The sequence below is a fragment of the Oncorhynchus gorbuscha genome, linkage group LG19 (genome assembly GCF_021184085.1).
Source record: "Oncorhynchus gorbuscha isolate QuinsamMale2020 ecotype Even-year linkage group LG19, OgorEven_v1.0, whole genome shotgun sequence".
Taxonomy (NCBI): Eukaryota; Metazoa; Chordata; class Actinopteri; order Salmoniformes; family Salmonidae; genus Oncorhynchus; species Oncorhynchus gorbuscha.
Window position 1 is genome coordinate 638,193 of NC_060191.1, and position 17,988 is coordinate 656,180.

The 17,988-nt window shown below is 43.4% G+C and overlaps 1 pseudogene; it reads left to right on the top strand.

The window, feature by feature from the left end:
• Positions 1 to 2,063: 2,063 nt before the first annotated feature.
• The window catches only part of LOC124005294, a 28,955-nt pseudogene continuing 13,030 nt past the window's right edge, over positions 2,064 to 17,988 (top strand).

Below are 17,988 nucleotides of genomic sequence, written 5' to 3' on the forward strand. Positions count from 1 at the left end.
CCTGTTAACAACTAACCACCTGACCCTGTTAACAACTAACCACCCTGACCCTGTTAACAACTAACCACCTGACCCTGTTAACAACTAACCTGCTGACTCTGTTAACAACTAACCACCTGACCCTGTTAACAACTAACCACCTGACCCTGTTAACAACTAACCTGCTGACCCTGTTAACAACTAACCACCTGACCCTGTTAACAACTAACCTGATGACCCTGTTAACAACTAACCACCTGACCCTGTTAACAACTAACCACCTGACCCTGTTAACAACTAACCTGCTGACCCTGTTAACAACTAACCTGCTGACTCTGTTAACAACTAACCACCTGACCCTGTTAACAACTAACCACCTGACCCTGTTAACAACTAACCTGCTGACCCTGTTAACAACTAACCTGCTGACCCTGTTAACAACTAACCTGCTGACCCTGTTAACAACTAACCTGCTGACCCTGTTAACAACTAACCTGCTGACCCTGATAACAACTAACCTGCTGACCCTGTTAACAACTAACCTGCTGACCCTGATAACAACTAACCTGCTGACCCTGTTAACAACTAACCTGCTGACCCTGTTAACAACTAACCTGCTGACCCTGATAACTAACCACCTGACCCTGTTAACAACTAACCTGCTGACCCTGATAACAACTAACCACCTGCTGACCCTGTTAACAACTAACCACCTGACCCTGTTAACAACTAACCTGCTGACCCTGTTAACAACTAACCTGCTGACCCTGTTAACAACTAACCTGCTGACCCTGTTAACAACTAACCTGCTGACCCTGTTAACAACTAACCTGCTGACCCTGATAACTAACCACCTGACCCTGTTAACAACTAACCTGCTGACCATGTTAACAACTAACCTGCTGACCCGGATAACAACTAACCTGCTGACCCTGTTAATAACTAACCTGCTGACCCTGATAACTAACCTGCTGACCCTGATAACAACTAACCTGCTGACCCTGATAACAACTAACCTGCTGACCCTGTTAACAACTAACCTGCTGACCCTGATAACAACTAACCTGCTGACCCTGATAACAACTAACCAGCTGACCCTGATAACAACTAACCTGACCCTGTTAACCCTGACCCTGATAACTAACCTGCTGACCCTGATAACAACCAACCAGCTGACCCTGATAACAACTAACCTGCTGACCCTGTTAACTGACCTGCTGACCCTGATAACAACTAACCTGCTGACCCTGATAACTAACCTGCTGACCCTGATAACAACTAACCTGCTGACCTGATAACAACTAACCTGCTGACCCTGTTAACTGACCTGCTGACCCTGATAACTAACCTGCTGACCCTGATAACTAACCCTGATAACAACTAACCTGCTGACCCTGTTAACAACTAACCTGCTGACCCTGATAACTGACCTGCTGACCCTGATAACAACTAACCTGCTGACCCTGATAACAACTAACCTGCTGACCCTGTTAACTGACCTGCTGGCCCTGATAACTAACCTGCTGACCCTGATAACCAACCAGCTGACCCTGATAACAACTAACCTGCTGACCCTGTAACAACTAACCTGCTGACCCTGTTAACTGACCTGCTGACCCTGATAACTAACCTGCTGACCCTGATAACAACTAACCTGCTGACCCTGTTAACTAACCTGCTGACCCTGATAACAACTAACCTGCTGACCCTGATAACTAACCTGCTGACCCTGATAACTGACCTGCTGACCCTGATAACAACTAACCTGCTGACCCTGATAACAACTAACCTGCTGACCCTGTTAACTGACCTGCTGGCCCTGATAACTAACCTGCTGACCCTGATAACTAACCTGCTGACCCTGATAACAACTAACCTGTTGACCCTGATAACAACTAACCTGCTGACCCTGTTAACAACTAAACAACTTTAAATGTAATTAAAATAACCAGCAGCGGTTGCCTTCTTTGAAGAAGCGGAATCTTTATGCCTTTATTGCGACTTTGTTAACACTAAACTTAAATTGAGTCTCGTTGCATTGTTACAATGTTGCACATTGCTCACTAGATGGCACTATAACAAAGTCGATAGAGAAACTGAATGAGTCTTCTGACAATTTATTATAGCAGTTTTGTTAAGTAGGCAATGCAGCTTCTTAACTTCTACGACAGCAAATTAGAATGCACGAGGTTTTGAATTCTTTACAAAAGTAGGGGCAACTGCATTTTTCCAGTACGCATGATTTTGTATCCTTTCAGAAAGCAGGAAGCAGCACGCTGTTAATCGCAGTCAGACAGATAACAGCATTTCCTGGGAAGGTCAATTCAACTACATTGTTTACAAAGGTGTTTTGATTGTGTCTTTCGGTGGCTACAAATGAATTGAAACGAATGTCAGTGACTTTGGCCCGTGATCTTGGATTACCGATGGACCAACAGGTTGGTGAAGATCATTCATTGGCATTTGAAATAAATCAGGTAAAGACTAACTTTCTGTTTTGACAATTGACATGTTTATGTGTAGCTGAGCGGCCTTCTATATTTTTACGGAAACATGAATATGCTTTGACAGTGATATATGCACGGCAGCTATTGAATGACACACCACATGGAATTTGATCATCACATGCTCTTGGCCTATAAAGGGATCTTGGCTCTTTCAGTATGGCTTGTATGGAAAGAATGCGGAGGTAAATCAATGTTGCCAAGTTTTCCAGAGACACCAATTGATCAATGGAAACTAAATGCATTGTATGTCAGTCAAACAGTACTGAAAAGGCTGGGAATATGGGGAGATAAGGGGATTAAGCAGACAAAAGGAGTGTCCGATTTCAGCCTATTTCACTGTAACGCATTCATTTTAGTGCTGCTTCTAATCGTCTAGTTCAGATTACAACTGCAAAGGACTTGTGACATAAACTGCTGAAATCACATAAAACATTTCATGGTTTCAGTTCTGCAGCTATAATGACGTGTTGCATGTGTATAATATGCGAAGCTATGCAGGAACTGGTGACAGGTCGCTTTTCAGACCGCCCATTAGAAAGTCACACCTCTATGTAGATGCCAAAGGGATATGAGTGCAGTTACTACGTTTTTGAAATTACATATTTTGTTTAATCTAAAAAGGCACTTATTTTCAATAGAGCAGCACTAGGCCACCCACCCATCCACCAAATCATAAAGTGAACTGTGCCACTCCTCAATTGAGTTTTCTCAGTGACCTATTGAAGGGTATCTTCAGCACACATGAAACCAATTTGCCCAGAAATTCCCCTCAAGCAGGGAAATTCAATTAAAGGGTGTTTATCTTGTATCTCCTGAGGTGGCTGCCTTTACAAAGGAGACAAGCTACAGCTGCATTTCCTCCAACTCTGCTTTGTTGTTCGGTGAGGTGATGCCATAGTTGCTTTTGATGACACCTTTTTTAATGGTTTCTCAGAGCAGCGGACTCTCCAATTTGGTTTATTTTCCTAGTAGTGATCAGGTGAGCTGTGTTTCCAGCCTGCGAGCCTCTTGGCTTGTTGTTGTAAATATCTATTAAAAGGTGATATAATATAATAAGCAGGATGTCATGTGCTCTTTATCTTGTTAGCCAGCTGCTGTGATCAAGGGTATAACAACTTGCCCAAATGAAGAAGCTAAGGAGTGTGACTCATGTTTCTGAAGAACAATCTCTGTCTCTGTCTCTCTCTCTCTGTCTCTGTCTCTCTGTCTCTGTCTGTCTGTCTGTCTGTCTGTCTGTCTGTCTGTCTGTCTGTCTGTCTCTCTGTCTGTCTCTGTCTGTCTGTCTCTGTCTGTCTGTCTCTGTCTCTCTCTGTCTCTCTCTCTCTCTCTCTGTCTCTCTGTCTGTCTCTGTCTGTCTCTCTCTGTCTCTCTCTGTCTCTGGCTCCCTCTCTCTCTCTCTCTCTCTCTCTCTCGCTCCCTCCTCCAAAGCACAAATCCCATGCTTGGATGTGATTCCACCACTGTGAGCCTGATGTACAGAGGAGGAAGGACCGGTTCTGATGGCAGACCATCTTCCCTCAGGGCTACTGGAAGCATGTGTTGTTGTCGGAGCCTCTGGGGATAAACTCAAGGATGTCTACCAGGTAATGCCAATCAGCAAATGTCTTTTTTTAATACAGAGTTTATTAGAGAGCTGAGCTGGATCGTGGATTATAAATGTAAAATGGAGGTTAACATGGATGGTTCTGTTTAGTCTCTACAGCAGGGCAACAGCACAACAGACCTCCTTATTTTAGACCCAGAGGTCTTGCAAGTCCACGTACCTCCGTTTGTGACCAAAGAGAATGCAGATGAGTCTGGTGTCCCCAGAACCTTCAGTCGAGTCCAGTGCAGACGCTCCTTCATCAAGAAGAAGGAGAGGCTAGTGGTGGCTCCTAGTGGGCCTGGAGGGGCCGGGAGCAGTGAGGGGGCCACTGTCACGGAGGATGTCAGCGTCCCCAAGGACATCGACCTCATGGCCCTGCCCCAACTCTGCTTTCCAGGTAGAGGTATATTGTGAGGCTGATGGCCAGTTATATGTGTCATTGTTGTGATTATAAAGATGACCTGAGGTAAACACCACACCAAAATGAAGGCTGACAGACATCCCTATGTACAATGTCGTTAAAACATTAGCTCAAAGACATCGCCCAATGCACTGTCTAACAATAGAGGGATATAAATAATCCTTACTTTTCTCAAATCAGGGGGGCTTCAAGTAACAAATGAACCAAAAGAAGAGCGTTTTCACTTTCTAGTCTTCACGGATGTGTTCGGTAACCAAACCCATGGAGTGGTTGTTCAGTGTTGTAGACCATTTCAGGTGGGAGTCTTTCCTTTTTATTCTCCTGCATAAACGTGTGATCCTTTTCATTATAAAGCTGTGCAAAACAAAGCCGTGTTAAATGTTTCTCTATGGCGCTCCTTCCTGTGAAAGACTCAATGCTTCACACCGTTGATTTGTCACTTCTGTCCTCGTAGGAAGGGTCAGTGTTCTATCCGAATGGACACTGGTCGTCCACCAGGACCACTAAGCTCTACACTGCTTTTGCCATCTGTGTCATATCCAAGCATCCTTATTACAATGCTTTGAAGGACTGTCTGTCTTGGTAAGGGTCAATACGTCTTCAATACAGCCTGTCTATGTGTGTTGTTGTTTCTTAAATCATTCTCTTCTGTACACTTCTGTAGTTTGCTGGTGCAGCTTAGATCATGCAGGTTGTCTGAAGAGAGGGTGAAGGACTTTGCAGCCAAACTGTCTCTAGTGCCCATTCCACCCCTGGACAACTACATGTGGTGAGCTGCTTTATGTTATCCAGTTCATCTATCCAAACTGCTAGGCTACCTGACGTGCCAGTGGTTGGTTGTTATTTGAACACCACTCACTCTACATGGACTATGCATTGTTGGGGTTTGATTCTTCCTTGGTCCTTCATTTCTCCCCCCTCTCTCCATCCTACAGTCAGAATAAAAATGACCCAAACAATAATACAAACTACTACTACCACCAACACCTTTTCCTTCTTCCTTCTTGTGTACTGATATTGATGATGTGCTCACCCCTGACTGTGCCCAGCTGTTCAACCTGAGACCCCTGATGATCGTACTGCCTTCCAGAGAGGATAAGGAACACCCCGCTGTAGACCTGGACCTCCATTTGCCCTTCCTGTGCTTTAGATCCAAACAGATTTTACAGGTGAGTAGAGAGTTATGTTCAGACGGGTAACAGCATTTTCTACGATGAGCCATTCAACTGAAGTGTTCGGAGTGATGTTTTGACTTCTGCCCTGCCTGGCAACAACACTGCTTTTTCTGCTCTGCTCTTTCTGTTCTACTCTGCTCTCCTCTTTCTGCTCTACTCTCCTCTTTATGCTCTACTCTTTCCACTGTGCTCTTTCTACTCTGCTTTGATCTACTCTTTCTACTCTGCTCTACTCTGCTCTCCTCTTTCTGCTCTACTCTTTCTGCTCTACTCGTTCTACTCTGCTCTTTCTGCCCTACTTTGCTCTACTCTCCTCTTTCTGTTATACTCTGATCTACTCTTTCTACTATATTCTTTCTGCTCTACTATGCTCTTTTTGTTATACTCTGATCTACTCTTTCTACTATATTCTTTCTGCTCTACTATGCTCTTTCTGCTCTACTCTACTCTTTCTGCTCTACTCTGCTCTTTCTACTCTACTCTTAATGCTCTACTCTGCTGTTATTCTCTGCTCTGCTCTACTCTGCTCTTTCTGCCCTACTCTTTCTGCTCTGCTCTACTCTGCTCTTTTTGTTATGCTCTACTCTGCAATGCTCCATTCTTTCTGCTCTACTTTCTCTTTCTGCTCTGCTCTTTCTGTTATACTCTGCTCTACTCTTTCTGCTCAACATTTCTGCTCTTTCTGCTCTACTCTTTTCTTTCTGCTTTACTCTTTCTACTCTATTCTGCTATATTCTTTCTGCTCTACTCTGCTCTACACCTCCCCTTCTGCTCTACTCTTTCTACTCTACTCTGCTCTGATCTCCTCTACTCTTTCTGCTCTGCTCTTTGTGCTCTGCTCTTTCTGCTCTGCTCTACTCTACTATGCTCTGATCTACTCTTTCTACTCTGGTACTTCTCTTTCTGCTCTACTCTGCTCTTTCTGCGCTACTTTACTCTGCTCTGCTCTTTCTACCCTACTCTGCTCTGATCTCCTCTACTCTTTCTGCTCTGCTCTTTGTGCTCTGCTCTTTCTGCTCTGCTCTACTCTACTATGCTCTGATATACTCTTTCTACTCTGGTACTTCTCCTCTTTCTGCTCTACTCTGCTCTTTCTGCTCTACTTTACTCTGCTCTGCTCTTTCTACCCTACCCTGCTCTCCTCTCCTCTGGTTCTATTGACCCCTGACCCTGTGTTGGTTTGCCCAGATCATCACTGGTATTCTGATGGAGCAGAGGGTAGTGTTCTTCTCAGCTGACTGGGCCCGCCTCACCCTGGTGGCAGAGTGTTTCATGTTCTACATCCACCCCCTCCACTGGCAGCATCCCTACGTGCCCATCCTCTCAGCCCAGATGCTGGACTTCGTCATGGCCCCCACCGCCTTCCTCATGGGCTGCCACCTCAACCACTTTGAGGAGGTTGCTGCGGTAGGAGGCTTTGTAATAGTAGTAGTAGTTTCTTTATTGCAACCTTGGTACATCCTTTATATAACCATGGTTTTGTCTTTGTGTAATTTGATGTCGGACAACAATATGACTTTCATGACGCCGTTGCGTCAAGTGTCCAACTGTCCATAAACAGTGTTTAGACCTACTTCTTGGTTGTACTGTCTTGTTCCGTTTCCAAACAGTTGAAATGTCATAGCAGTTGGAGAAAGAAAAGCTTTGACTTTTGAATGTTTTTGGAACTCTCTATTCTCTGTGACAGGAAACAGACGACCTGATCTTGATTAATATTGATGATGGAACAGTGTCTTCTTCCTGCTCAGAGACTGTCGACCTACCAGACGTCCCCTTCGTTTCTGCAGAGTGTTTTACCAAGCGGTAGGACCCCCCCCCCCCCCCCAAATGGCACCCTATTCCCTATATAGTGCCCTACCAGGGAATAATGTACTAATATGGGCACTGTTAAAAAGTAGTGCACTATATAGGGAATAGGGTGCCATTTCAGAATCTAATTGTATTCGTCACATGATTCATAAACAAGAACTGTGGACTAACAGTGAAATGCTTACTTGTGGGCCCTTCCCAACAATGCAGAGAGAAACATGTAGAACAAAAGAATAACAGGAGGAATACATAGACAATGCAGAGAGAAACATGTAGAACAAAAGAATAACAGGAGGAATACATAGACAATACAGAGAGAAACATGTAGAACAAAAGAATAACAGGAGGAATACATAGACAATGCAGAGAGAAACATGTAGAACAAAAGAATAACAGGAGGAATACATAGAAAACATAGAAAAATAGACAGAGAGAAACATGTAGAACAAAAGAATAACAGGAGGAATACATATAGACAATGCAGAGAGAAACATGTAGAACAAAAGAATAACAGGAGGAATACATAGACAATGCAGAGAGAAACATGTAGAACAAAAGAATAACAGGAGGAATACATAGACAATGCAGAGAGAAACATGCAGAACAAAAGAATAACAGGAGGAATACATAGAATACATAGACAATGCAGAGAGAAACATGTAGAACAAAAGAATAACAGGAGGAATACATAGACAATGCAGAGAGAAACATGTAGAACAAAAGAATAACAGGAGGAATACATAGACAATGCAGAGAGAAACATGAATAACAGGAGAACAAAAGAATAACAAAAGAATAACAGGAGGAATACATAGACAAGGAGAACAAAAGAAAAATAGAACATGTAGAATAAAAAGAATAACAGGAGGAATACATAGACAATGCAGAGAGAAACATGTAGAACAAAAGAATAACAGGAGGAATACATAGACAATGCAGAGAGAAACATGTAGAACAAAAGAATAACAGGAGGAATACATAGACAATGCAGAGAGAAACATGTAGAACAAAAGAATAACAGGAGGAATACATAGAGACAATGCAGAGAGAAACATAGACAATGCAGAGAGAAAACAGAACAAAAGAATAACAGGAGGAATACATAGACAATGCAGAGAGAAACATGCAGAACAAAAGAATAACAGGAGGAATACATAGACAATGCAGAGAGAAACATGTAGAACAAAAGAATAACAGGAGGAATAGACATAGACAATGCAGAGAGAAACATGAATAACAGGAGAACAGAGAGAAAAAAGAATAACAGGAGGAATAGAATAGACAATGCAGAGAGAAACATGAATAACAGGAGAACATGCAGAACAAAAGAATAACAGGAGGAATACATAGACAATGCAGATAGAACAAAAGAATAACAATAATAATAATAATAATAATATATAGACAAGACAGAGAAACATGTAGAACAAAAGAATAACATAGACAATGAACAACATGTAGAACAAAATAATAACAGGAGGAATACATAGACAATGCAGAGAGAAACATGTAGAACAAAAGAATAACAGGAGGAATACATAGACAATGCAGAGAGAAACATGTAGAACAAAAGAATAACAGGAGGAATACATAGACACAGAGAGAAAATGAACAAAAGAATAACAGGAGGAATACAAACATGCAGAGAGAAACATGTAGAACAAAAGAATAACAGGAGGAATACATAGACAATGCAGAGAGAAACATGTAGAACAAAAGAATAACAGGAGGAATACATAACAATGAATAACATAAGAATAAAAGAATAACAGGAGGAATACATAGAATAACAAATAATACAGAGAGAAACATGTAGAACAAAAGAATAACAGGAGGAATAAATAGACAATGCAGAGGAATACATGACTCTGTGTAGAACAAAAGAATAACAGGAGGAATAAATAGACAATGCAGACTATGTGCTCTGTTCTGTGCTGAAACCCCCTACAACTGACATGACACATCCATTGTCTCAATAACACAGAATGAGGTTATTGAGAGGTAGAATATCACATCAGTTATCACTCAGTCATGCTTATATAACATTGTTTTTGTTGCAGCGAGTGAACAACAGTTTTTCTTTTCCTGCTGCTCTACAGGAGGAAGGGCCTCCAGCTACAACATGATCTAGAGGTTTGTCACCAAGGGGCCGGCACAGACGTTAATGAGATGCGCATGCTGAGGAGACAATGGCAGCAGAACCTGAACTGGGAAATACAGAAGGTTACCTTGGAGCTCATTGTCAACATGTTCAGGTCAGTCATGCTGTTCAGACTCTCTTTCTGAGGTGCAGGGCTTAAAGTATGACATCATCATACACACCGGGTGGACTTCCTGCTTACAGACATCAACAAGTGAATTGAAATCTGTCTCTCCCTTGAGTAATGCTCACACTGGAAAGAGCCAATTGTGGCATATGTGAGATGATGTTGGTGTTGTACCTGTAAGGAGGAAGTCAACCCGTTGAGGTGTAGGAAGATGCTCTATTTCCTGCTCTTTAAAGGCACTAATGTAGCCTGTGTATTAATGGTCTGCTGCATATCTGTCTTTCATCAGGGATGTCAGTGGTCACCTGAACTATGAACACCGAGTGTTTAACAGTGAAGAGTTCCTGAAGACCAGAGAGCTAGCTGACCTTCCCTTTTACAGAAAGGTACATGTTGAAGTAGCCTCTCAGGTCACGATCACTATAAAGAGTACGGTTGATTCCTACGCTCAATTTATACATGTGTATCCTTATAGGTCTTGGAGACACACATCTTTCATTCATTCCTGAAGGACCGCCTCAATAGGAAGATGGATGCTTTCACGCGCATGGAAGTCAACACTCGCTCAGAGACACAGAAGTAAGCTCTCACAATATCCCCTTCCTGCTTATCCCTTCCCTACCCTCCAACTCACTTTTCTCCCTGATGGTACAGTGATGGTTAGAACGAAGCCTGAGTTATGGCACCGCTGGTAACCTGCCTGGACATGTTATGGAATTCAGTCCAATTATTAATTTATAGAACACACCGCTGCAAACCGGCTTTGTTAACATCACAGGAAGTGTTTCTCCACCAGTCTGATCCAGTTATCCAGTCTGTTGGATGTTGTATTGTTGTTGAATATTTGAATGTACAGCAGAGGCATTTTTCTCAAACCTCTCTTCGAGAACCACCATCCATTTACAGTGTTTTGAGAGCTTCGATGATTAGTTGACCAGTTAGCCTTGACGATTAGTTGACCAGTTAGCTTTGACGATTAGTTGACCAGTTAGCCTTGACGATTAGTTGACCGGTTAGCCTTGACGATTAGTTGACCAGTTAGTCTTGACGATTAGTTGACCAGTTAGCCTTGACGATTAGTTGACCAGTTAGCTTTGACGATTAGTTGACCAGTTAGCCTTGACGATTAGTTGACCAGTTAGCCTTGACGATTAGTTGACCAGTTAGCCTTGACGATTAGTTGACCGGTTAGCCTTGACGATTAGTTGACCGGTTAGCCTTGACGATTAGTTGACCGGTTAGCCTTGACGATTAGTTGACCGGTTAGCCTTGACGATTAGTTGACCGGTTAGTCTTGACGATTAGTTGACCGGTTAGTCTTGACGATTAGTTGACCGGTTAGTCTTGACGATTAGTTGACCGGTTAGCCTTGACGATTTGTTGACCGGTTAGCCTTGACGATTAGTTGACCGGTTAGTCTTGACGATTAGTTGACCGGTTAGCCTTGACGATTAGTTGACCGGTTAGCCTTAGATCAAATAAGTGAAAGAGACTGGTTAGTTGATGGTTAGCCTGCAAACATGACATTAGTTGAGGTTTAAGGTCTTAGTTCTGGGTCTCGTTTGTTATTCTGGGTTTGTTGACCAGGTTAGCCTTGAGGGTTAGTTGTATTCAGTTAGCCTTGGTATTCAGTTAGTTGACCGGTTAGCCTTGACCGGTTAGTTGATGTTAGCCTAGGACCGGTTAGTTGACCAGTTAGTGCTGGAATAGATCAAATAAGTGAAAGAGACTGGTTAGGGATACTGGAGGAGTGATTTGGGAAATGATTGAATTCTATTACATAGTATTCAGTCCCACTGTAAACATGCTAGTCATATATGTATTGGGGGAGACTCAGTGAGAGGTTTAAGGTCTTGCATGGTGTTCTGGGTCTCGTTTGTTATTCTGGGTCTTGTTTGGTTCTCAGTCCTGTATGTATATTAGGGTATTGTATGGTATTCAGTCCTGTATGTATATTAGGGTATTGTATGGTATTCAGTCCTGTATGTATATTAGGGTATTGTATGGTATTCAGTCCTGTATGGTATTCTGGGTCTTGTTTGGTTCTCAGTCCTGTATGTATATTAGGGTATTGTATGGTATTCAGTCCTGTATGGTATTCTGGGTCTTGTTTGGTTCTCAGTCCTGTATGTATATTAGGGTATTGTATTGTACACAGTCCTGTATGGCATTTAGGGTATGGTATTGTACACAGTCCTGTATGGTATTTAGGGTATTGTATTGTATACAGTCCTGTATGGTATTTAGGGTATTGTATTATTTAGGGGTATTGTACACAGTCCTGTATGGTATTTAGGGTATGGTATTGTACACAGTCCTGTATGGTATTTAGGGTATTGTATTGTATACAGTCCTGTATGGTATTTAGGGTATTGTATTGTACACAGTCCTGTATGGTATTTAGGGTATTGTATTGTACACAGTCCTGTATGGTATTTAGGGTATTGTATTGTATACAGTCCTGTTTTATATGTGTCTGATGTCAGAATGAAGGCGATGACAGACAACCCCAGGAGGCCCACCATGCAGGAAATGGCCAGGAAGTATAGCAGCGACCCAGAGATCCGTCTGAACAAGAGGCTGGGGATGAGCCTCCCCAACCTGGGAGAGGAACGCCATCTCAACCTCCTCAGACAAACCTCCCTCAAGAAGACCATTATCCCTGAAAGTGGTGAGTACACTCTTAGAAAAGATGTTTCCAAAAGGGTTCTTTGGTTGTCCCCATAGTGTAACCCTTTTTGGTTCTAGGTAGACCACTTTTTTGGGTTCCATATATAACTGTCTGTTGAAAGGGTTCTACATGGAACCCAAAAGGCTTCTACCTGGAACCAAAAATGGTTTTTCAAGGGGTTCTCCTACCCTTTTAGGTATTAGATAGCAACTTTTTTAGGAAGGTTACAAAATTCCAGAAATTTCCCCCAAATTCCCAGGTTTTCCAGAAATCCCAGTTGGAAGATTAGTGGAATTAGGACGGAGGAAGCATGAAATCCCCCAACCAGGATTTCTGGAAATCCAGATTTTGCAACACCTGCAGTGGGAGGACTAATAATAGCTTCCCACTGATTAACACATATACTGTGATGTTTAACTTTACACGGTTACAGTAACATTACTCCGTAACATTACGCACTGACTTTACACTTGAAATGTCTATTGGACTACTCTACATAACACTGTCATAATGGATGTCATAACAAGTCATGTCTGTTGTTGCCAGCTAATGAAAACTGTTATAACACACAACTATTTAGTGTTACGTGTCTCTTATGACAGATGGTTAAAGACAAGTGTAGGTCATTAAGCCTTGACTTCTGTGAACAAGAAGATTCATCTTAAAAGGAATTTTCACAAATGTTCAACTTCATCCTCAACGTCAACATATGTTAAAATGGCGTCTTTCTATGTTCGGTAGTAAAACATATAGAGGGAGATAAGTGTTTCCAATGACATCGTTGTGCATCATGTGATTTTAACCAATTATGAGAAGGAATAATCCCTGTTACCTACTAATTGCCTCCTAATTGGTTGATAATGTCATTGGAAACACATCTTCCTCACTTATTTTACTACAGATCATAGAAACACGCCATTTTCACATATGTTGAGGTGGTGCTGGAGAAGATTCATATAAAGTAGACCCTTTTTGTTTGCAGTGTCACTCTTTGTCTTTTTCTACACAGCCTTCAAGATCCCACCCAAGCCTGTGAAGATCTTCAAGCTGCCAGAATTTCCTCCTCCCATGGTGCACCATCATGTCCAGAACTACTATAGAGAGTTGATCATACTACTGGGGAAGGCCATCTCCTGTGTTCCTCCTGAGAACTCCACCCTCCTGGCCAGGTACTTCATTTACAACATAGTGATTATTAATTTTATTAAGTCACACTTTAAACACACTACATCTATAAAATTTAAATAAAAGGCTTTATTGGGTATTTGAAAAGTCCTCATAGTGACCGGACCAGCAGGTTTATAAAGGCAATGCTCCTGCTGATAGCAACGAGAGGCACCTGGTGGGCGAGACAGAGAGAGGGCGCGTTAGTGTGTCCAATCAGTCACAATACGCACTACATACATACTTCACAAATCATTTATAAGTGAAGTCCTACTACTCTCCATACAACCCTTTCTCTATTTCCAAGGTACTTCTACCTGCGCGGCTTCATGAACACGCTGTGTTCCAAACGTCTTGACGCCCTCAGCGACTTCCAGAACCTCTACAAGACGGACATCGAGATCTTCCCCACCGACCTGGTAAAGGCGCTAGTGGACTCGCTGCAGAAGGACGAGTTCTCCCAGGTGGACCGGCGGCCAGAGCTCAAGCGGCTCATCTTCAAGGTGAAGACAGACAACGAGATGGTGCTGGTCCAAGCTGACGACCATGTGAAGAAGTTCCAGCTCCCTAAGACCCACATGCTGCAGGAGGACTTTGTGAAGCGCATCCAGGAGTCTGGGATTGTGAAAGACGTCGCCACCATCCATAGGCTGTTTGAGGCCCTCACTGTGGGTATGTTGAGCCTTACCATCCATAGGCTGTTTGAGGCCCTCACTGTGGGTATGTTGAGCCTTACCATCCATAGGCTGTTTGAGGCCCTCACTGTGGGGAAGTTGAGACTTACCATCCATAGACTGTTTGAGGCTCTCACTGTGGGTAAGTTGAGACTTACCATCCATAGACTGTTTGAGGCCCTCACTGTGGGTAAGTTGAGACTTACCATCCATAGACTGTTTGAGGCCCTCACTGTGGGTAAGTTGAGACTTACCATCCATAGGCTGTTTGAGGCCCTCACTGTGGGTAAGTTGAGACTTACCATCCATAGGCTGTTTGAGGCCCTCACTGTGGGTAAGTTGAGACTTACCATCCATAGGCTGTTTGAGGCTCTCACTGTGGGTAAGTTGAGACTTACCATCCATAGGCTGTTTGAGGCCCTCACTGTGGGTAAGTTGAGACTTACCATCCATAGACTGTTTGAGGCTCTCACTGTGGGTAAGTTGAGACTTACCATCCATAGACTGTTTGAGGCCCTCACTGTGGGTAAGTTGAGACTTACCATCCATAGACTGTTTGAGGCTCTCACTGTGGGTAAGTGAGTTAGAGGTCAGGCCTCTCGTTGACAGGACATGGAAATACATGAGCAGTACAGTATGGTTGTACTATAGCAATAAGATCACCCATGATAGTAAACGAGTGATTAATCTGTCAATACAGTTTGAAATACAGTACCACTCTGCCTAGGAACACGGTGTGTATCATCTGATTATCCTTACTTTATTAATAGGATCTTGTAAGAGTGACTTTGGATTCAGTGACTTTGGGTTTGAATTCTGCCATGAGAAGTCCCTCCAAATCAGTATTTTACATTGAGTCCTCATTGGATGGTAAGCAAGAATGTCCAGTTCGTCTGCAGCATCCCATCGTATGATTGGTCAGCGGGACTCATGTGGCATCTCTCTTTATTTTTCTCTCTATCTTCATCTCTGCTTGGGTTTAACGTTCATTCCATGACATCATATATGAGATGGATGGCTGTTGTCTCTTGGGGCGTCTTCAGCTATGGAAGATGTATAAATGTGCTCTTTGCTTTGACAAAACACAGGGTTCCTGTTTACAATAGATGCTGTTTGAAGTAGCTTGTTTCTATTGGCTTGAATGACATGCATGAACATGAAAGTAAAATGATGGAATGCATTTGCATGGGTTTAATGTGTGTTTGATGAGCATGTTCTCTACAGGCTGCTGAGACTTGTCATGCCTTGTTTACATTTACACCACCACTCTTACAACGAATGGCTCCTTGAAGACTGAAGCCTTCTTCTAAGAGAAGGTTACCTCTGTTTCCAGGGCAACAGAATCAGATTGACCCAGAGGTGTTCCATGTGCTCTACACCTTCTTGTTTCCAGGGCAACAGAAGCAGATTGACCCAGAGGTGTTCCGTGTGTTCTACACCTTCTGGAAGGAGACGGAGGTGGAGGCCCAGGATGTTCACCTGCCAGCTGAGGTCATGGAGCACCTGGACAACAACGAGTGTGTCTACAAGCTGTCCTGCTCCGTCAAAACCAACCAGGGAGTGGGTAAGATCGCCATGACACAGAAGAGGCTCTTCCTGCTCACTGACGGGAGGCCTGGGTTTATCGAGATCACCAAGTTCAGAGACATAAAGGTGTGGTTACTCTATGTTTAGGCACTAGTAGTAGTACTGTTCAGGCATGAGTTCTCTAAAAGCTTTGTAGTCTTAAAATAATCTTTGACATGTATAGGCAATGGATGAAAGATGATCTTAGTGCTATGAAACTTTTGGAAACTCACTCCGTAATGAATAATATGGAAGGGTACATTGGTATGACTACAGTGTAATCCCTTCAATGTTTGGCTTTGTTCAAATGAAAATCTGCCATGATGACGATGACACATCTGATAATCCTCTCACATTTCAGTTGAATGCATTCAGTTGTCCAGCTGACTAGATATCCGCCTTTCCCTCTCGTCTCTGTCAGGAGGTGAAAATCTCCTTTGCTCCTTTCCTGCTGCTGAGGATCCCGTCTCTGAAGATCAAGTGCAGTCTGAGGAAGGAGGTGTTTGAGGCCAACCTGAAGTCTGCGTGTGACCTGTGGAATCTCATGGTCAGAGAGATGTGGGCTGGGAGGACGATGGCAGACGACCACAAGGTAGGATATACGCTGGATCTCCAAGACTAGTGCTGCATTCAATAGGGTATAATGTAACCAAGTTGAATTCATTAAACTAACCCCTTCAGCTTGAAGTCCCCCAACCCGCACCATGGAATTGCTAGCTTTTCGGTGGCGCTGCAAATCTGTTAAGCAGTGCAGTGACTTCTGTTAAACACTTTGTGGAACGTGTGGGTAGAAATATTAGCATAGTCCATTTCACCCTCCTGAATGCGTTCTGTGGTTATTCATAGTCTTGAAAAACATGTCACGTTCTTTTATTACCCTATTATGAAAAAAGTATAAGATCGGTTGGCTCCTAAAGGGATATTAATCGTACAGGCTTGTCCCACCCCTCTGGCCTGATGGTTTCCTCCAGGCTTCCTACAGGGATATTAATCATACAGTACAGGCTTGTCCCACCCCTCTGGCCTTATGGTTTCCTCCAGGCTTCCTAAAGGGATATTAATCTTACAGTACAGGCTTGTCCCACCCCTCTGGCCTGATGCTTTCCTCCAGGCTTCCTAAAGGGATATTAATCTTACAGTACAGGCTTGTCCCACCCCTCTGGCCTGATGGTTTCCTCCAGGCTTCCTAAAGGGATATTAATCTTACAGTACAGGCTTGTCCCACCCCTCTGGCCTGATGGTTTTCCTCCAGGCTTCCTAAAGGGATATTAATGTTACAGTACAGGCTTGTCCCACCCCTCTGGCCTGATGCTTCCTAAAGGGATATTAATCTTACAGTACAGGCTTGTCTCACCCCTCTGGCCTGATGGTTTCCTCCAGGCTTCCTAAAGGGATATTAATCTTACAGTACAGGCTTGTCCCACCCCTCTGGCCTGATGCTTCCTAAAGGGATATTAATCTTACAGTACAGGCTTGTCTCACCCCTCTGGCCTGATGGTTTCCTCCAGGCTTCCTAAAGGGATATTAATCTTACAGTACAGGCTTGTCCCACCCCTCTGGCCTGATGGTTTCCTCCAGGCTTCCTAAAGGGATATTAATCTTACAGTACAGGCTTGTCTCACCCCTCTGGCCTGATGCTTTCCTCCAGGCCTCCTAAAGGGATATTAATCTTACAGTACAGGCTTGTCCCACCCCTCTGGCCTGATGGTTTCCTCCAGGCTTCCTAAAGGGATATTAATCTTACAGTACAGGCTTGTCCCACCCCTCTGGCCTGATGGTTTCCTCCAGGCTTCCTAAAGGGATATTAATCTTACAGTACAGGCTTGTCCCACCCCTCTGGCCTGATGGTTTCCTCCAGGCTTCCTAAAGGGATATTAATCTTACAGTACAGGCTTGTCCCACCCCTCTGGCCTGATGGTTTCCTCCAGGCTTCCTAAAGGGATATTAATCTTACAGTACAGGCTTGTCCCACCCCCTGGCCTGGCCTCCAGGCTTCAGGCTTCCTAAAGGGATATTAATCTTACAGTACAGGCTTGTCCCACCCCTCTGGCCTGATGGTTTCCTCCAGGCTTCCTAAAGGGATATTAATCTTACAGTACAGGCTTGTCCCACCCCTCTGGCCTGATGGTTTCCTCCAGGCTTCCTAAAGGGATATTAATCTTACAGTACA